Source organism: Somniosus microcephalus, chromosome 11 (assembly GCF_052327205.1).
Source record: "Somniosus microcephalus isolate GS21.2 chromosome 11, FLI_Smic_1.0, whole genome shotgun sequence".
Classification (NCBI taxonomy): Eukaryota; Metazoa; Chordata; class Chondrichthyes; order Squaliformes; family Somniosidae; genus Somniosus; species Somniosus microcephalus.
Window position 1 is genome coordinate 45951113 of NC_140997.1, and position 21483 is coordinate 45972595.

Consider the following 21483-nt stretch of genomic DNA (forward strand, 5'->3'; position numbering starts at 1 on the left):
CAGTCCCAGACCTTATTTTACCAAGGGGTTTCCGCTAAGGTTTTACTAATGTCTTTACTTTGTTGCTTTAAGTCTTCTTCTATTCTATAATAATGCTTTATAATTTCCTTCGTTTCCTGCTGTAATTTCTTCCAAGCTTCTTGTTCCTCTAACTTAGGAATTGTCTTGGGCTCCGGTATGACATATGTTTTAATCATTCTATTAAGTCCCGTATTATTAAGTGACTAGCTTTTCTCTTCGTGTGGTCTTGGTGGGTGTATATATTGGTGCCCTATCTGCGTAGGCATCTTTGGGTAAAAACAAAAGTTTGGCTGGGGAATGGGACAAGTCAGATCTTGATATTCATATTTCTGTTCAGCTGTGGTGACACAAAATGTCCCGTTGTTCTCCGGTGCTACCCTTGTTCGATGTATCCCCCTTGGGTGTACCTCAAGGGTGCAATTGGTGGTTTTCGTAAATCCGCACTCGGCTGTGTCTCCCTCGGTGGGGGTGGGGGTGCACACCCATGTCCTTCCCTTGTGGTGGCACCCGTCCATTACCACCCCCCTCAAGGTTCCATTCTCCTGGTTATTATCTTCATCCCTTTCCCAAATTGCCTTGGTAGGGCCATCATGATATCTAACCCAACTCTCCCTTTGTACCTCTCCTATATTAATCACATCATATAGGGGCTGTCCCTCTTCTGGGAGTTGTGGGATGGCCAGTACAAAGCCAATCACCTTAGTCCATGGGGTCAGACAATTGCCTGCCCTGTATACTTGTCCCATTTTACACCCTTTGCATAGGCTTTTATTTGTGTCAATCCAAGGTTCCAGATCCTCATTAGTAATCCAATCAGGGATCGGGCCATTATTTATTTGCTTCATGTTATGCTGAGCATTTGACAATAGCCATGAGCCATACATAGCACATACCAATTCCTTATGGGTTTGGCGTGATGCATTGCTGATCTGATAAATAATTGTATTAATTGTTTTTGCATGGGGGGCTACTATCTCTTCTGCCCCCAACAATTGTTTTGCTGTTTGTCCTCCTGCCAGTGCCGTTTGTTGGCTATTTTCAGTGGCTTGTTTTAGTAACTTCTTTATTTTTGCTTGTAGCTCTTCTACTCCTTCACTTACTCCTTCTATGTCAAAACTATTAACTGTTGCTAACCCGGCCGCATACCCTGCTCCGTCCATTTCCAATACTCCCCGTTTCTTACGTCTCTGTAAGATAGATTTCCCTTGTGGACCCTCTAATTGTTTCATCCACAGGGAGTCCCATAATCATTTGGTATAATCATTACACATCGCGGGCATAGTAAAAGTACTCATATTGATAGCAAGTTTAATAATTCTATGTGCCACACTAAAATACACCGCATCCTGTGTTTTCCTTATTACTAATCCCCCTTTTGCTCCCTTCTTCATTGACGGGCAAGTTGATGGGGTTGTAGTCGGTTGCGGGGTGGCTATAGTTGGTGTGCTGGCACATACCGTCGGGCGCACAGCGGGAATTGTCTGAGTACAGGTGCACAAAGTCGTCTGTTCTTGTTTGCAGTATAACGCAGACGCTTTGTTGTCATCACTTCCTGTGACGTTATCAGTACAGTTTCCACTGTCTATATTAGTATCACTACATGTCCATCTACAAGAGTATTCTTTACACCCATACTGTTGGGAGCAACAATCGGTTATGCATCGTTGTTTAGTACTGTTCTCCGGACGTGTTCCATCCGAAGCAGTATCAGTGGCGTCTGTGAGGATGCCACTGAAAGACATCAGGCATAAGCACTGATTATTGGGATCTTCATTTTCTCGTTGGGTGCACCTTCTCTGTTGGTTGGAACAGATATGTGTGGTTTTAGTAATAAAAGGTTTTACCTGTTGCTGGTGCTCCCCTCGACTACCTGTTGGTTTTTGCAAACAAACACATATATCATTAGTCATTACTACAGTGGATTAGGATGACTCTACTCTTATCAGTTCTATCGGTTCAAAATGCTGTACATCTGGTTCATTTCTTGGTCTGTGGCTCTGTTCCCAGACACATTTGAAGGCACAGACTATGGCATATAGCATTTTGTGTTCTGGTTTTAGCCCATTAAAAATTGTAGCAGGGCTTGCTACTATCGGGTATTCCTTTGGGGTCACCTTATTTAGTGTCGTATAATCAATTGTCAGTCGATATGATGCATCTGGTTTCTTTACTGGCCATACCGTGGAATTAGTTTAGGATATAGTTTCTCGTAAGATTCCCTGCTTGGTTATTTCCAACACTGTGGCCTAGAAATTCACTATGGCCCCGCCAGCTGGCTAGCGCCCAAAAGTTAGCGCTGGGCGGGAAGCCTATAGCGATCGTCAGATATTCATTGTTAGCGCCCCAATTCGGAACCGGGCGCTATACCAGGGTGTGCCCGCCTCCGCTTGGGGCGCTGACACTGAATATCAGCGCTCTTGGCGCCGCTGCGCCAGCCGCTGCAGAGCGGCAGGCTGCGGTACTGCAGGCCTCCTCCTTCTCTTAAGGGGGAGCTGCCTGCAATGGGGAGATCGCCGCTGGATAGTGCCGGCAAATGAGCCCGGCACCACGGAGAAGTGCCGGGCTCACGGAAAGCAGCCGGCAATGCCGCGGGGGGGGGGGGGTGGTGGAGGAGGCCGGGGAAGGAGGTGCGGGCAGGCGGCCGCCGAAAAAGCGGCCGGCCGCACCTTCCGCTTTAAAGCGCCCCACTAAGGCAGCAGGACGGCCCCGTTTTCTGGTCGCTGTTTGCGGCCGCTTCGGAGGAGGCGGCCGCAACTAAATATGGGGATCAGGCCGGTTTCGGGGCGGAACCAGGGCACTGCGCACACCGATGACGTCATCGGTGCCGGCGCAGCGCTAACGGCTACTGCCGCCAATACCGCTGCGCTGAATATCTGCGCAAACTCATTTCTGGCGCAAAATCACTCTTTAGGCGTTAACTGGGCGCAAAGCTGGCAGCGCCTTAATGAATTTCTAGGCCTATGTCCCGTACTGCTGCTTTGGCTTCCTCCTTTAAAGGATATTGTTTATGTGGGCAATGCATTGGTCCCGGTACTTTTACCGGGGGGGTTTGGACTAATCCACAATCTTGTTTATGCATTGCTCACACCCCAATATACTTTCTGCATGGGGTCGCCCATAGTCCCTTCTTATCCCATTCCGGGTCTATAATCTTAATTGCTCCTACCCGATTTGTTTTGTTTCCCGGGGCCGTTTGTTTGTTCGACTTATGATCCGGTGGCCAGATCACTTTGTTCGCTTTAGGGTCGATTAAAGCTCCTACTTCCCGCAGTAAGTCTATCCCTAGGATTGTTCCTTCAGTATTCTCGCATACCCACAAATGTGTAGGTATTACTATATATCCAATTTCTAATAGAATTGTTTCGCTCTTATAAGCCTTAAGTCTTCTTCCACCTATTCCCGCCACATTAATCAAAAGTTTAGTTCAGGGCAAGGACAAATCTGTCAGTGAGATTGAGGCTCCTGTGTCTATCAACATTTTGCACTGCTGGCCCCCTACCAATGCGTCAACAAACATTCTTGGGTCTTCCTCACCATTTTCCCTGAGGGCCGCTATCTTTCATTTAGTATTCAACTTCTTCATCATGTCTCTCATTTGTCTCATGGTGCATACATCGTCTCCTTCTCCGTCATCTGAGTCACACCCATATCGCCTCTCATCTCTGGTATTTTTCCAGTTCTTATATTCCCTATACTCCCTCTGGCATTGCCTCTCTCTATCTCTAGCCTCCTGCTCTCCTTTCTCTTCCCTCATCCATCTTTTGAAATTCTCCTTCCCCCCATTTCCTCCTGGCTGTCATCTTTGGGGACCCCCCTTTTGTCTCGGCCCCTGACCTTCTCTCCCTCCTCCTTTATTCCAACAGTCCGCTTTCTTATGTCCTGGCTTGTTACAATTGTGGCAGGCTGGTCTTAGATCCGATGCTGGTCGTACATCCCCTCCCTGCTTCTGTTTGCATTCTTTAGCAAAATGTCCCTCTCCACCGCAAGCATAGCAGCTTGCTATCCCTACTGCTTCCTCCTGTCCTTCCAACTCTTCGGCTGCAGCTATCTTAGTCTTTTGCATGTTTTCTACTTCGGTCGCCCACCTAATTAAATCATCATAGGTGTTCATTGTAACGATTCCTAATCGTATAGCTGCCTGATGTGCGGGACCTAATCCGGCCTTAAATGATTGTAGAAAACACCGATTATCACTTGTGGGGTTAATAATGCCGGAGCAGCCCACGAATCTTCCCCATTTCTGTTTGCTATAGTCTACAGCAGATTCTCCCTTGTCTTGAGTTATATTGGTTATAGCTGCCCAATGTACTGGAGCTTGTCCCATCACTCCCTCCACTGAATGTTTAAAGGCGTCATAGTCAATTTGCGACTGGTTGTGTGTAATATTCAACGTTCGATGCCAGGTTCCGTCTTTAAAATTCTGACCTAATTGTTCCCAGTGATCGTTCGGAATTTTTGCTCGTACCAACTGATCCACATCTTTATTGTGCAGATTGTGACTTATTCTTAATTCCCTCATGTTTTGCCAAAACGGGTAGTTATTTTCTCGTACCTGTAATTGGGGTAATTTATCCACCAACATTTGTCTCTCTAAGGGTTTAAAAAGTTGATACGTAGTTCGAATTACTTGGGGCCCTTGCAGAATCACTGGAACTGCTGGAACTGCCGCTGGTTGTCCGCCAGGCCCTGCTGGGGCCGCTGGAACTGCCGGGACTGCGGGTGTTCCAGGGGTTACTTCAGTTTTTATTGGGGCCGCTTTCATTTTGCGGTATGCCGGATTGTAAGGTGGTGGGAGATTATTTTCTTTTGGCCAGGGCGGTGGCTCCGGCCAGTCCCCCTCTCCAGTGTATTTTGCTGTTTCCTTTTCTAACCCACCCCCATCTATATTACCATCTCCTGATAATTTTGGGTATAAGGGCGTACTGCTGGAGTTGGCTGCCACCACCGGGTATCCCTTCCCTCTTTGTTTGGGAGTTGTTACTTCTTTCTCTTCCCTCCCTTCCTCTTCCTTCTGTTTCAACTCCTTACATTGTTTCTGGTAACAAGCTAAGATTACCATTCCCTCTTTTCTCTCTTTATCTTTGGTTTGTCCCCTCCACCAAGCCCTTTGGCTCTCTGCACTGTCTTCGGGATCCCATCCTTTCTTTTTCATAGTTTCAATGAGTTTCTGATTTTTGTCCGCTAAATAGCGGGTGACGGAGTCGGGATCTCCCCAAGGGGATGGTCCCTCCTCCTTTATGTTTGAGCCTTTCTTTGACATTCTGGGTTTCTATCTTCCATGGGTAGTTTCCCTTCTGTCCGTTCATCTAAGAATTCTTATTTTTACTTTGCGCGTATTTATAAGGTTTTGCCGCCTATCCGGCTTAGAGGATTTTGCCGCCTTCCCAGCTTAGAGGATTTTGCCGCCTTCCCGGCTTAGAGGATTTTGCCGCCTTCCCAGCTTAGAGGATTTTGCCGCCATCCCGGCTATCCAGAACGCACCACTTCCTCGAGTCTGTCTCTTTTTAGTTCTTTTAATCACAGCTTTACCCGATCTCACAGTACATTCTGAGCTTTCTAATTTATGGGTGGTAATTTAAAATGTACTCACCCTCTCTAGCTCAACGTTCCCATGGACCGGCAAGGGTCTGTGATCCTGCCGACTATGCCAATTGATGTAAGCCAAAAGCGGACCAAGTGTCGACGCTTAGTTGGGTACAGATGACAGACTTCGAGTGATGGTTCAAAACGATCCTTTAATTTTCACAGGCCTGGGGAGAACCTTCTGAGACCCTTCTCAGATTCGACTCCACTGATACCCTCGCGATGTTCACAATTATACACAAAAATCATACCCTGCCCTAGGGGCGGGTGCAAAGCTATCAACGTCTGAATGGCAAAATTGAGTGTATTAGGGATGGGTTTCTTGAGCAGTATGTAACTGAACCGACCAGGGGGCAAGCAACCTTAGATCTGGTCCTGTGTAATGAGACGGGATTAATTAAAAATGTCCTAGTAAAGGATCCCCTTGGAATGAGTGACCATAACATGGTTGAATTCCATATTCAATTAGAGGGTGAGAAGGTTGGATCTCAAACAAGCGTGCTGAGCTTGAATAAAGGAGACTATGAAGGTATGAGAGCGGAATTAATTAGAGTGGACTGGGAAAATAGATTAAAGGGTAAGACGGTACATGACCAGTGGTGTACATTTAAGGAGTTATTTTACAACTTCCAAAAAAAATATATTCCACTGAGGAAAAAAGGGTGTAAAAGAAAAGATAGCCATCCGTGGCTAAGTAAAGTAATTAAGGATAGTATCCGACTAAAAACAAGGGCATATAAGGTAGCCAAATCTAGTGGGAGGATGGAAGATTGGGAAGTCTTTAAAAGACAGCAAAAAATAACAAAAAGATTGATTAAGAAAGGGAAGATAGATTATGAAAGTAAATTAGCAAAAAATATAAAAACAGACAGTAAAAGTTTCTATAGTTATATAAAAAGAAAAAGGGTGGCTAAAGTAAATGTTGGTCCCTTAGAGGATGAGACCGGGAAATTAATGGTGGGAAACATGGAGATGGCAAAAACACTGAACAATTATTTTGTATCAGTCTTTACAGTAGAGGACACTAAGAATATCCCAACACTGGACAAACAGGGGGCTCTAGGGGGGGAGGAACTAAATACAATTAAAATCACTAAGGAAGTGGTACTTGGTAAAATAATGGGACTCAAGGCGGATAAATCCCCTGGACCTGATGGCTTGCATCCTAGGGTCTTGAGGGAAGTAGCGGTAGGGATTGTGGATGCATTGGTAATAATTTTCCAAAACTCACTGGACTCAGCAAAGGTCCCGGCAGATTGGAAAACTGCTAATGTAACACCCTTATTTAAAAAGGGTAGTAGGCAGAAGGCTGGAAACTATAGACCTGTTAGCCTAACATCTGTGGTTGGTAAAATGTTAGAGTCCATTATTAAGGAGACAGTAATGGGACATTTGGATAAACATAATTTAATAGGGCAAACTCAGCATGGTTTCATGAAGGGGAAGTCATGCTTAACAAATTTGCTTGAGTTTTTTGAGGAAGTAACATACAGGGTGGATAAAGGGGAACCAGTGGACGTAGTGTATTTAGACTTCCAAAAGGCATTTGACAAGGTGCCACACAAAAGATTATTGCTCAAGATAAAAAATCACGGGATTGGGGGTAATATTCTGGCGTGGGTGGAGGATTGGCTCTCTAACAGAAAGCAGAGAGTTGGGATAAATGGTTCGTTCTCAGATTGGCAACCAGTAACTAGTGGTGTTCCGCAGGGGTCAGTGCTGGGTCCCCAACTCTTTACAATCTATATTAATGATTTGGAGGAGGGGACCGAGTGTAACATATCAAAGTTTGCAGATGATACAAAGATGGGACGGAAAGTAGTGAGTGAGGAGGACATAAAAAACCTGCAAAGGGACATAGACAGGCTAAGTAAGTGGGCAGAGATTTGGCAGATGGAATACAATACTGGAAAGTGTGAGGTTATGCACTTTGGCAGGAAAAATCATAGAGCAAGTTATTATCTTAATGGCAAGAAACTGGAAAGTACTGTAGTACAAAGGGATCTGGGGGTCCTGGTGCACGAAACTCAAAAAGTTAGTATGCAGGTGCAGCAAGTGATTAAGAAGGCCAATGGAATGTTGGCTTTTATTGCTAGGGGGTTGGAATATAAAAACAGGGAGGTATTGCTGCAGTTGTACAAGGTATTGGTGAGGCCGCACCTGGAATACTGCATACAGTTTTGGTGTCCATACTTAAGAAAAGACATACTTGCTCTCGAGTCAGTACAAAGAAGGTTCACTCGGTTAATCCCGGGGATGAGGGGGTGGTCATATGAGGAGAGGTTGAGTAGATTGGGACTCTACTCATTGGAGTTCAGAAGAATGAGAGGCGATCTTATTGAAACATATAAGATTGTGAAGGGGCTTGATCGGGTGGATGCGGTGAGGATGTTCCCAATGATGGGTGAAACTAGAACTAGGGGGCATAATCTTAAAATAAGGGGCTGCTCATTCAAAACTGAGATGAGGAGAAACTTCTTCACTCAGAGGGTGGCAGGTTTGTGGAATTTGCTGCCCCAGAAAGCTGTGGAAGCTACAGCATTAAATAAATTTAAAACAGAAATAGATAGTTTCCTAGAAGTAAAGGGAATTAAGGGTTACGGGGAGCGGGCAGGAAATTGGACATGAGTCTAGGTTCGGAATGGTCATGGCCCTGTGGGTAGTGGAGTGGGCCGAGGGGCCGTGTAGCCTTGTTCTGCTCCTACTGTGTTCTAATTCTGTTAGATTTCAGGAGATGGTTTTATTCCTGTTCCTGGCTGGGGTGGAGATCGCCTTTACAGAAGGTAAGTACTGTAGAAAATATAGGGACAGAGTGATCTCCTGGAAGAATTTCGATCGCCTAGATGGGTCGGAGAGGAATTTCCCAGATTTTTTTCTCCCAAATTGGCCATTGGGTCTTTATCTGGTTTTTCGCCTCTCCCGGGAGATCACATGGGTTCGGGTGGATGCAGAGTGATAGAAGATTTGAGGTTAGGATCAGATCAGCCATGATCTTATTGAATGGTGGAGCAGGCTCGAGGGGCCGATTGGCCTACTCCTGCTCCTATTTCTTATGTTCTTATGTTCTTATGTTCTTAAATATAAAGCATGACATTTACATTCCCGATTAATCACATTTCTGTTATCAATTGGTCTCGGGGCCTTCTGTGACTGCGGCCTTGGCTTAGTCTTATTGCTACAACAACCGCCCTTTGTCTCTGGCCAGATGATTTGTTCAGTAACATGTTTTCTTAAGATAACAGTTCCTGTTTTCTTAACGAGCTCAAGTTACTTTGAATACATATTCTTCCTTAACAAGGTCCTATGTCTAACACTTAATGATATTAATTATAAATTTTAATTACTTCAGTGTTTCAGGTCGCTGACCTTTCATCAGTACTGGAAAAAGTTAGAGATTTAACAGGTTTTAAGATAGTACAGAGGCAGAGAAATGGGGGTGGAGGGGAGGAAAGAACAAAAGGGAAGATCTGTGGTAGGGTGGAAGGAAGGAGAGATTTAATGACAAAGGGGATGATGGTACAAAGCAAAAGGGGGTGGTAATGGGACAAGTAAAGAAACAAAAGATGGGTCTAGAGGAGCTGTAAAAGGCAACAGCAGAACCATTACAGCACCTGCTATCTGAAAACATGGGAGCAGTGGTTATGATCTGTAATTGTTGAACTCCATGTTGCAGGCTGCAAAGTCCCTAATCGAAGGATGAGATGCTGTTCCTCGAGCTTCCATTGAGCTTCATTGGAACAGTGTAGGAGGCCGAGGACAGAGAGGTCAAAGTGCAAGTGGGACGGAGAATTAAAATGGCAAGCAACCAGAGGAGGCTTGGGATTGTTTCCTCTCTTCTGCCTGTAAATAACCCATATCGCGTAAGGGGGTGGAAATGGCACAGTGTTAAACACTGCACCCATTACCAAGTGGAAAAGATTAACAGCGCTCTCAAACTAGCACTGAAGCTGCAACACCATTCTGGATTCCAAAAAAGATAAAGGGGGTGAATTTCCTTGCCCTTTTAGCAGTGCATAAAAACACAGTTACATCGCTCCTTTCATGACTTCAGGATGTCCTAAAGCACTTTACAGCCAATGAAGTACTTTTTGAAGTTTAATCACTGTAATGTAGAAAATGCAGCAGCCAATTTGTGCACAGCAAGGTCCCACAAATAGCTACGTGATAATGACCAGATAATCTGTTTTAATGATGATAGATGAGGGATAAATTTTGTCCCGAACACTGGGGAGAACTCCCCTGCTCTTCTTTGATATAGTGACATGGGATCTTTTACACCAACCTGAGAGAGTAGATGGAGCCGCAGTTTAACGACTCGTCCGAAAGACCGCACCTCCGACAGTGCAACACTCCCTCAATACTGCACTGGAGTGTCAGCCTAGATTTTGTGCTTAAGTCTCTGGTGTGGGGCTTGAACCCACAACCTTCTGACTCAGGGAACAGTGCTACCAACTGAACCACTGCTGACTTACTCCATTGATTCCTGCAACAAGGACAGGAAGCAATCTGTGATGTTGTCAGAAAGGAGAGCTGGAGACTTGAGAGTCACACACCCTGTTGCACATCCTCGGACACTGACCTCAGAGCCTGCATATAGGCGTGATGGTGATGTTCCTCTCGCATCCTTCTGTTTCAAGTGTGTTCTGGGTCCCACGATCCAAAGCTATAGGCGCTACTTTGCTGCTTTTTACAGCTTTCCAAGTCTATTGGGTTTTCACTTTTCCTTGCATTTGTGCAAGCTTTTTCTTTAGCTTGATATTGTCTCTTGCCTCATTTGTTGACCATGGTTGCTTAACTGCATAAGTGAAACTTTTGCCTGTTAGGGGTATGTACTGGTGTTGTATTGTGCCAAAAACCTCTTTGAATACTTCCCACTGTTTGTCTGTAGGTTTCCCATTAACAGTTCAGCTCAGTTTACTGAGGCCAATTATTTTCTCATCCCCTCAAAGCTAGCCTTACTTAAATTTAAAACTTAGGTTTGTGACTCACCCTTCTCCCCCTCAAACCTAATACCAAATCCAATCGTGTTACGGTCACTATTCACAAGATATTCCCTTACCGTCAGATTGTTAGCTAATTCTAGGGTTACATCGGATTACATCGGATATACGGCACAGAAACAGGCCATTTGCCCCAACCAGTCCATGCCGGCGTTTATGCTCCACTCGAGCCTCCTCCTGTCTTTCCTCATCTAAATCTATCAGCATAACCCTCTATTCCCTTCTCCTTCATGTGCTTGTCTAGCCTCCCCTTAAATGCATCTATACTATTCTTTGATAAAGAAGTTTCTTGTGAATTCCCTATTGGATTTCTTGGTAACTATCTTATATTGATAGCCTCTAGTTATGCTCTTCCCCACAAGTGGAAACATTCTCTCTGTATCCACTTTATCAAAACCTTTCAAAATTTTAAAGACCTCTATTAGGTCACCCCTCAGCCTTCTTTTTTCAAGAGAAAAGAGACCCAGCCTGTTCATTCTTTCCTGATATGTATATCCTCGCATTTCTGGTACCATCCTTGTAAATCTTCTCTGCACCCTCTCCCATGTCTCTATATCCTTTTTATAATATGGTGACCAAAACTGTACACAGTACTCTAAGTGTGGTCTAACCAAGGTTCGATACAGGCTTAGCATAATTTCCCTACTTTTCAATTCTATACCTCTAGAAATAAACCCTAGTGCTTGGCTTGCTTTTTTATGGCCTATGTCGCAACTTTTGGTGATTTGTGTATTTGTACTCCGAGATCTCTTTGTTCCTCTACCCCACCTAGACTTGCACCCTCCTATTCTGACCTCCCTATTCTTCCTACCAAAATGTAATACCTCACATTTATCTGTGTTGAACTTCATTTGCCAATTATATGCCCATTCTGCAGGTTTATTAATGCCCTCCTGTAACTTGTTGCAGTTCTCCTCAGAATTGACTATCACCCCCCAATTTGGTGTCATTCGTAAATTTAAAAATTGTGTTTTTGATTCCTAAGTTTCGACCTGAAACGTTAACTCCGTTTCGCTCTCCACGGATGTTGCCTGGCCTGCTGAGTTTTTCCAGCATTTTCTGTTGTTATTTCGGATTTCGAGCATCTGCAGTATTTTGCTATCGTTGAGTATTTGCCGACTGTACTTTCACTGCGCTAAAGTGTGAGGCGACCAGGATTAATGAAGCACTAGCATTTGCTATACCCACTCAATCTTCAGTTCAATTGTCCCTTTGAGTTTCACTGATTGAATTCATGCACCTGTTAGCCTGAGTTCAATCAGCGAAATTACAGAGGGCAAATTAGATGAAATAGTAATTAAGTCATTATAATTACAGTTGGGGAAACTGGAAATAAATCAAAGAAAGAGAGTAAAAAATTCAGAACCACAACTTGGGTTTATTGATCTTTGTTGTAGCAGAGGCTACAGTGCAGCATGCTCAACAATGTATTGCAATGATGAGCAGAAATGTTCTCCAATTAAATATTGGGAAGACTGAAGCCATTGTTTTCGGTCCCCGCCACAAACTCCGTTCCCTAGCCACTGACTCCATCCCTCTCCCGAACATCTGTCTGAGGCTGAACCACTCTGTTCGCAACCTTGGTGTCATATTTGACCCTGAAATAAGTTTCCAACCACATATCCACAGCATAACAAAGACCGCCTACTTCCATATAATTGCAAAATACTGCAGATGCTGGAAATCTGAAATAACAACAGAAAATGCTGGAAATACTCAGCAGGCCAGGCAGTATCCGTGGAGAGAGAAACAGAGTTAACATTTCAGGTCTGGGACCCTTCATCAGAACTGGAAAAAGCTGGAGATGTAACAGATATTAAGCAGGTGCAGAGACAGGGGTGGGGGTTAGGAGGGGAGGAAGGAATAGAAAGATCATCCTGTGCTTTTGTAAGAGGCAGGAAAGATAAAATGTTGCAAATGGGAATGGCAAAAATCATACTGCATGAAAAATGGGGGCAGGGATAATTATCTGAAATTGTTGAACTCAATGTTGAGTCCGGCAGACTGCAAAGTGCCCAATCGAAAGATGAGGTGCTGTTCCTCGAGCTTACGTTGAGCTTCATTGGAACAATGCAATAGCCCGAGGACAGAGAGATCAGAGTGGGAGTGAAGCGGTGAATTAAAGTGACAGGCGACCGGAAGCTCAGGGTCACCCGTACGGACTGAACGGAGGTGTTCCGCAAAGCAGTCGCCCAATCTGCGTTTGGTCTCCCCAATGTAGAGGAGACCGCATCGTGAGCAGCGAATACAGTATATTAAATTGCAAGAAGTACATTTTCAAACCACCTACTTCCACCTCTGTAACATCGCCCATCTCCGCCCTTGCCTTGGCTCATCCACTGCTGAAACCCTCATCCATGCCTTTGTTACCTGTAGACTTGACTATTCCAACGCACTCCTCGCTGGCCTTCCACATTCTACTCTACGTAAACTTGAGGTCATCCAAAACTCGGCTGCCCGTGTTCTAACTTGCACCAAGTCCCGCTCACCCATCACCCCTGTGCACGTTGACCTACATTGGCTCCCGGTTAAGCAACGCCTCGCTTTCAAAATTCTCATCCTTGTTTTCAAATCCCTCCATGGCCTCGCCCCTCCCTATCTCTGTAATCTTCTTCAGCCCCACAACCCCCCGAGATATCTGCGCTCCTCTAATTCTGTCCTCTTGAGCATCTCTGATTATAATCGCTGAACCATTGGTAGATGTGCCTTCTGTTGCCTAGGCCCTAAGCTCTGGAATTCCCTGCCTAAACCTCTCTGCCTCTCTACTTCTCTTGTCTCCTTTAAGATGCTCCTTAAAACCTATCTCTTTGACCAAGCTTTTGGCCACCTGCCCTAATTTATCCTTATGTGGCTCGGTGTCCAATTTCTTTTGTCTTTTAATACTCCTGTTAAGCGTCTTGGGACATTTTACTATGTTAAAGGTGCTATATAAATACAAGTTGTTGTTGTTATTTACAGCTGTAGTGTTCAAACTTCACTGCACAGTCTCAAGGACCCTCCGAAGTCTTATGGCTTCAGGTCAAGCATGGGCAAGGCAGCCTCTTGCTGATTACCACCTACTGCCCTCCTGCAGCTGATAAATCAGTACCATGTTGAACACCACTTAGAAGAAGCACTGAGGGTAAGGTGAGGTACTTCAATGTCCATCACCAAGAGTGGCTCAGTAGCACCACTACTGACCGAGCTGGCCGAGTCCTGAAGGACATAACTGCCAGCCCGGGCCTGCGACAGGTGGTGAGAGAACCAACACGAGGGAAAAACCTACTTGACCTCATCCTCACCAATCTCCCTGTCGCAGATGCATCTGTCCATGACAGCATTGGTAGCAGTGACCACCACATGATCCTTGTGGAGAGGAAGACCCATCTTCACATTGAGGACACCCTCCATCGTGTTTTGTGGCACTACCACAATGCTAAATGGGATAGATTCAGAACAGATCTAGCAGCTCAAAACTGGGCGTCCATGAGGCGCTGTGGGCCATCAGCAGCAGCAGAATTGTATTCCACCACAATCTGTAACCTCATGGCCTGGCATATCCCTCACTCTACCACTACCGTCAAGCCAGGGGACCAACCCTGGTTCAATGGGGAGTGCAGAAGAGCATGCCAGGAGCAGCACCAGGTGTACCTAAAAAAAATGAAGTGCCAACCTGGGGAAGCTGCAACACAGGACTACATACATGCTAAACAGCGAAAGCAGCATGTTATAGACAGAACTAAGCGATCCCACAATCAACGGATCAGATCAAAGCTCTGCAGTCCTGCCACACCCAGTCATGAATGGTGGTGGACAATTAAACAACTAACGGAAGGAGGAGGCTCCATGAATATCCCCATCCAGGACAAAGCAGCCCGCTTGATCGACACCCCATCCACCACCTTAAACATTCACACCCTCCACCACCGGCGCACCGTGGCTGCAGTGTGTACCAACTACAAGATGCACTGCAGCAACTCGCCAAGGCTTCTTTGACAGCACCTCCGAAACCCGAGGCCCATACCATCTAGAAGGACAAGAGCAACAACGCATGGATCACCATCACCTGCAAGTTCCCCTCCAAGTTACACACCCTCCTGACTTGGAAATATATCGCTGATCCTTCATCACTGGGTCAAAATCCTGGAACTCCCTCCCTATCAGCATTGTGGGATTACCTTCACCAGCAGTTGGACTGCAGCAGTTCAAGAAGGCTGCTCACCACCATCTTCTCAAGGGCACTTAGGGATGGGCAATAAATGCTGGCCTTGCCAGTGACACCCACATCCTAGGAACAAATTAAAAAAAATAATACTGATATGCTCCTGGGGACCACATGTAAATACTGGCACCTCCACAGGGAGCCCCTACTTTCTCCCAGGGATCCCCTGCCCTAATTTTTTAATTGCCAGTGTTGGTTACTAAAAAGAAACCATTGCTATCATTGCAGAATAAAACAGTTTTATATGTGTGCAGCAACAGAAACAATGGGCCTGATTTTAATGCCTCCAGCCTGGCGGAAACCGGGCACAAGATGGGCGGGGGTCAGTTAAAATGAGGGGAAAGACTTACCCCCTCTGATGCCACTGCCTTCCTGACAGGTTTGAATATTAACCTGCTCGTTTGAGCAGGCGAGCAGGACACACTCCCCAAGCCGGCCGGGTCCTCCTTAATTATGCAGATCGGGTTCGATGATGTCATCGGGAACCTTGTCTGCAAGTTTAGTCGGTGGCCTGCTGAAGGGGAACAGTGATGGCTTCCCCATCAGGCCAGACCTGTCAGGAGGTGGGGATCATGGACAAGAAGAGGCCCAGGCAGGTTTTTAATTTTTATTTTAGGTTTCCTTGTGGGCCAGGAGGAGTAGGAGTGCCTCCCCGCAGCACTGCAAGGAGGCCTTGGGTCTCCTTTACTCTGGGCTTCCTCACCTCCCTTCCCCAATCACCCACTTAGGGGCTCGCACGCAATGTACCCACCCCTCCTTTAAAACCTTCTTGAGACATTGCTCACAACACCCCACCCCACCCCAAATGGACAGATATCTGATGACCTTATGCACCTCTGGCATCCCCTAAGGGTCTCCGAGGGGCTGTGGACTTTGAAAACCTGTGTCTTACATAAAGTTCGCGTAGCTTTCCTACCCATGGAATGAACAAGAGAGAAAAGCTGAGAGAACCACAAAGCAAAAATTAGCAAATGATGATTGGGCACGTCCCAGTGTACAACTTACACTTGTGTAGTTGTCCTCACGTACAGTAAGAGGACTCTGGATGTCCTGCAGGGGCTACGACAAAACTGGACACTGCACAGGGAGGAGAGAGGAAATGGAAAGATTGGGGTGGAAAAGAACATTTGAAGAGAAGGATTTGTGAGGAGGCTTTTGAAAATGGAGAGATGGAGTATGGTGGGATAGTTAGGGAAGGTGCTCCAGAGGGCGAGGGGTTAGTGACTGAAAGCCAAAAGTGATGTGGAGCAGAGGAAGCAGGGACCAAGTGGCAAGCCAGATTACAGGTTGCATGTGCAGAAACTAGGTCATTGAAGTAGGGTGGCACTAGGTGGTGGAGGGATTTGAAGGCAAACACAAGGGTCTTCAAATGCTAGCGGGCTGTCAATTAAAAACAATTAGCACCACCTACCAGATAGCATATTTTCCAAGCTCCTTCTTCCCCTCTTGTTTACAAGAGGAAAGGGCCCCATTCCAGCGAGAATGTCACATACCATGTGAAAAAGGCCCATTGCACCAACCAGGCCCAAGTATTTTAACGATAAGAGAGTTGGTTCCAGTTTTTCAAACATTCTCACTGCTCTCCAGATTATATCTCGAAACACCCACCCTTTAAAACTCCATCGCCTAGAAATTTGATGGCATCGTGCCTATTTTTCAGGCATAAAACAGGTGCCTATGCTGATTAAAAAACCTGAATATCTTTTCTATGCACATTGCTCTTTGCTTGATTTGTAGTGCAGTCATTTACTTTGTCTGTTGCTTTGCCTTTATTGCTGTAACTTCATTATGCTCCTTAAGACGTCATTTATCAAGGCTTTCATGTTTCTATTTGAATTCAACTCACATTCTTAGTGTGAGAAGTTCTGTTTATTGGCTATTTTTCACTCTGCCACCTTCCATTCAGAAATGCTGGAGACTGGGAATCAATGATTTGAAAATCAATGGTGTGCCCTCTCTGGGGCATGTTTGTTTCTGTGAGAGTTGTGTAGTTTTTGATGTGATGCATGCACAAAGTTAATAATAAGTACACAGAGTAAAGCTATGATATTGTATCAGCCCCTATCCATTATATTCATTATAAAACACAATCATTATGGTAGTTCAACATAAATGAGACTCAGAAGAGTGATTTAATTAAGTCCTTTTGTGTAGAAACATGTCTTATACACATAATAAGACAATTTATATTCATGTGGGATAAACATTAACCCCCCCCCAGTTAACCTCTGTCTTTATAGACTGCAAGTTTATGTTTCTTTAATCTTTTCTCATAGTTCATACCCTTTATACTTAGGATCAGTTTTGTTGCTCTACCCTGCATCCTCTCCAATGCTTATATAGCTTTTGGCAGCTTGGTGACCAGAATTGAACACAATACTCCAAGTGTGGTCTGACCAGCACAGTGCCGAGCCAAAGACCGTTACTCTATTATCCCAGCATTCTATTTTCATCTTTAATTATTTACCACATTGTCCACCACTGAATAACCACACTCAAACCTTACAGGATGTCATCTCAGGGAGGACTGCTGGTGGTATCAGCGGCTAAACACTCTTTTAATACAGGAGCTCACCACTTAAAGGGGTTAATGTCTCCTCTAAAACAGCGGACAAAGGAATATCACACAAGCGTATTAAGTGTCTGGCACTAATAGAAAGGAAGACTTTGCATTTATATAGTGCCTTTCATGACCTCAAGCCATCCCAAAGTGCTTTACAGCCAATTAAGTGCTTTTGAAATATAGTCACTGTTGTAATGTAGAAAGTGCAGCAGCCAGATTGCGCACAGCAAGGTCCTGCAAACAGAAATGTGATAATGACCAGATCATCTGTTTATTAGTGATGTTGATTGAGGGATAAATATTGGCCAGGAAGCCACAGAGAACCGTGCTTCTTTGAAATAGTGCCATGGGATCTTTTACGTCCACTTGAGAGAGCAGACAGGGCTTCGGTTTAATGTCTAATCCGAAAGACGGCGCCTCCAACAGTGCAGCACTCCCCTTTTGTGCTCAAGTCTCTAGATTGGGTCCTGAACCCACAACCTTCTGACACAGAATCGAGAGCGCTACCAACTGAGCCTCGGCTGACACTACCATCACCGCCCATCATTTCCGGCCTAAAGTTACTTGAATTTTCTTCCTAAGGTAATCTGATGAAACTCCAGGATATCAATCTCCTATCACACTCTACATTATCCATCACTGGCATTTCCATAATCCCAACACCACTGGAACCACTGTGCTCCATTTATTTAATCATCTCTATCATCTTGAGAGCCAGTCTTAACCAGACATTTATCCAGCTCTTTTGTAAAAGTGTTAATTGACAAACTATTAACTGTTTTTATGATGAGTTTATTCCACACACCTATTACCCTATATAGGACAAATTAGATTCTCTAGTCTTGCTTGAGGATAGTCAATTTTGTGCTCATATCTTCTGTGCTGAGGGAGTGCTGCACTGTCGGAGATGCCGTCTTTTGGATGAGACATTAAACCGAGACCCCGTCTGCTCTCTCAGGTGGACGTAAAAGATCTCATGGCATGATTTTGAAGAAGAGTAGGGGAGTTCTTGCCGGTGTCCTGGCCAATATTTATCCCTTAATCAACATAACAAAAACAGTTTATCTGGTGATTTTCACATTGCTGTTTGTTGGATTTGCTGTTTCCTACATTACAACAGTGGCTACATTTCAAAAGTACTTCATTGGCTGTAAAGCGCTTTGAGACATCCTGAGGTCGTGAAAGGTGCTATATAAATGCAAGCCTTTCTTTCTTTCTGCTATGCACTCAAGAGTTTAACTTAAACTATCTGGTTCCATCTGCATCAACTATAACTTGGCATGTTTAAGATCTGGATCATCTCCCCTCTCAATTTTTTTTCCTGGAATGAAAACAAGCCCAATTCTGGTAGTTGCACTTACAAATAGACCAGGGAGGACATGAGAATGTTTTTAATGCAGTGAGTTGTTATGATCTGGAAGCAGATTCAATAGTAACTTTCAAAAGGGAATTGGATAAATAATTGAAAAGGAAAAATGTGCAGGGCTATGGGGAAAGAGCAGGGGAGTGGGACTAATTGGATCGCTCTTTCAAAGACCCAGAACAGGCAAGATTGGCCAAATGACCTCCTCCTGTGCTGTAAGATTCTACGAATCTAAATAGACATTTAAATGCTATAATCATCCTCGGCACTTTTCACTGAACCATCTCCAATGCATGAATGACTTGGCAGTATTAGCAGCAAAAGTTATTTTGTGTGGCACTTCCACATCTTCTAGAAGAGGTCGTTATAACTAAAAGGTTGCAATTGGTAAAGGTTTGCCATTGAGGAACAAATAACTAATCGTACGTTAATTTTTGAGGACTGTTGCTGAATTTTTTGTACAGAAAAACGTAACTGGATCTGGAAGGGAATGGTGTGGTGTCACAGGGCACGCCACTCAGAAATTCACTGTACCACCATTTCGCACAAAGTGAAGTCGTAAGATCAACTTGCACCAGCACAAGGAAACAGCCAGTGGAAACCAGGCACTTGCCCCAGGAAGAGAAGAAACCACAGACTGTTCCTGCACACCTGGCCAGCAAATGGTTACACGGCAACGATGGCAGTGGCCAGCGGGAAGATCTCCAGCCCATCTTCTTAGGAAAAGGAAGGCACATGATGAGGAGGAACTGCTCAAAGCGGAGAAAATCAGAATGACAATACATTAGTCCAAAACTAGGGGCCATAAATATAAGATAGTCACCAATAAATCATTCAGGAGGAATTTCTTTACCCAGAGAGTGGTTAGAATGTGGAACTCGCTACCACAAGGAATAGTTGAAGTGAATAACATCGATGCATTTAAAGGCAAGCTAGATAAACACATGAGGGAAAAAAGAATAGAAGGTTATGCTGATGGTTAGATGAAGAGGGGTGGGATGAGGCTCGTGTGGAGTATAAGCACTGGCATGGATCAGTTGTGCTGAATGGCCTGTTTCTGTGCTTCAAATTATATGTAATTAATAAATGGTGTACTGATGTATTGATTCAATTGTTTGCCAGTGGGCTATAGCGACAGTTGGCAAGAGGTAAAAAAGGATAGGTTTCCACTATCACTGAACAAAATTAAATCAACTATCTTTTAATAAGGCTGTGATAGAATGAGTCACTAAGTTTTGCAAGGTCTCATCAGTGTAACTTGGCATTGATTTTTATTCATTTGCCTATTCGAGCTAGCTACAGACACACACACATCTAACTGCAGTGATAAGAAAATGATTAGCAAGTGATGCTATACTGGAATGTGTGAAGAAGTGGACCCAGCTGGGAATTTGCAACAAAACAGCCTAAGATTGGTGTGTAAAACGAACAAGGATCTACTGAAGCAATTGGAACTTTTATCATTTATGGGGTTTTTGGGGGCAAATTGGTCATCAGTGCTAGGGAATGAAACACTTTCTAGTACCCACTGTCCATATAAGCCACAGCTAGTATCTAGTTGAGTGCAACTCAGTTTAGTCAACTTGAATAAGAGTGGGGGAGTCGTCAGCCTATGTCCACCACTTCATTGGTAATCCTGTGCACTTTGCTATGATTCCACAACAAACATCATGCTCAGGAGCAGTTTAAAATGCTATCAGGGTCCCATGTACATCACAGGACACCGATTTGCATTTATTAATGAGGCTCCTGCTGGAGTCTGGTAGGAGCCTCATCCACCGCCAAAACCAGCGGCGCTAAAATGGGGAAAAGGCGGGAATGGAGTGAGAAATGGAGCCCCTCCATTTTAACTGCTCCCCCGCTCTTTTCCTGGTGACTGCAGAGAGTTAAAATTCCCCCTTTAATACGCATCTTGTTAACAATGATCAGCAACACACTCGGTTTCTGTTCTTAGCATCACATCAGATGAGTAAAATCTGACAGAATAAAGCAACTTCTCTAGAATGCTTAGCAGGGAGTAACCTTGATGACAATAACAAACCTGAGACATACTCTGAATAACCCAGGACTCGGGGTGGGGGGTGGTGGTGGGGGAGCCTTCTAGAACTACAAAGTTAGGCTGATAAATTAAAAGTTGCAGAAGATGCAGCATGTTCTGCAATGCACACTTGCTCTTGTAGCCAGCGATTTCAGGAGCATGATTTGCCTGAAAGCTCCTCAATAAATGCAAAAAGGATTCCTTCAAGGAGTCACCAATCCAATTATACCTTGGTAGCATTTTGTATTACTAAGGTCCCACTACTGACTTTATAATAGCTTGTAAGAATTGTTTTGGCATGTAGCCTGTTCTACTGACAATGAAATCTGGAATCTTTTAAATTTCCTCTGTGGAATGTTAACTGACGCATTGCCAAGCGAGAGGTCAAAAATGACATTTTCATGAGTCAAGTTTGTTTGGGAAAAATGTCCCTTATGCATTTATTCCACACCCTTTTTGGTCAAGACTTCTTTAAATGTTCATTTTATAACTATTCAAATAGAGTCATTAACCCATAAATGGGAGGGGGAGGGGAAGGGAATTTTTTTTTGTTGGACTGCAGATTTGAGGAATTTTCCATTCAAACGGCACTGACGTTACCTTGAGAGTCACAGCATAGCTACTTGGTGTTCAGGATAGGGAGCCGTTAATCAGTTAATTCAGCAATTAATCAAGTTACATAACAGCGCAGGAAGGAACTTTGCTTTGTTTTGG

At 44.5% G+C, this 21483-nt stretch overlaps 1 protein-coding gene across 1 annotated transcript in view; it reads right to left on the bottom strand.

The window, feature by feature from the left end:
• The window catches only part of ccdc78 (coiled-coil domain containing 78), a 666657-nt gene that overhangs the window by 360031 nt on the left and 285143 nt on the right, over positions 1-21483 (bottom strand). The window lies entirely within an intron of this gene.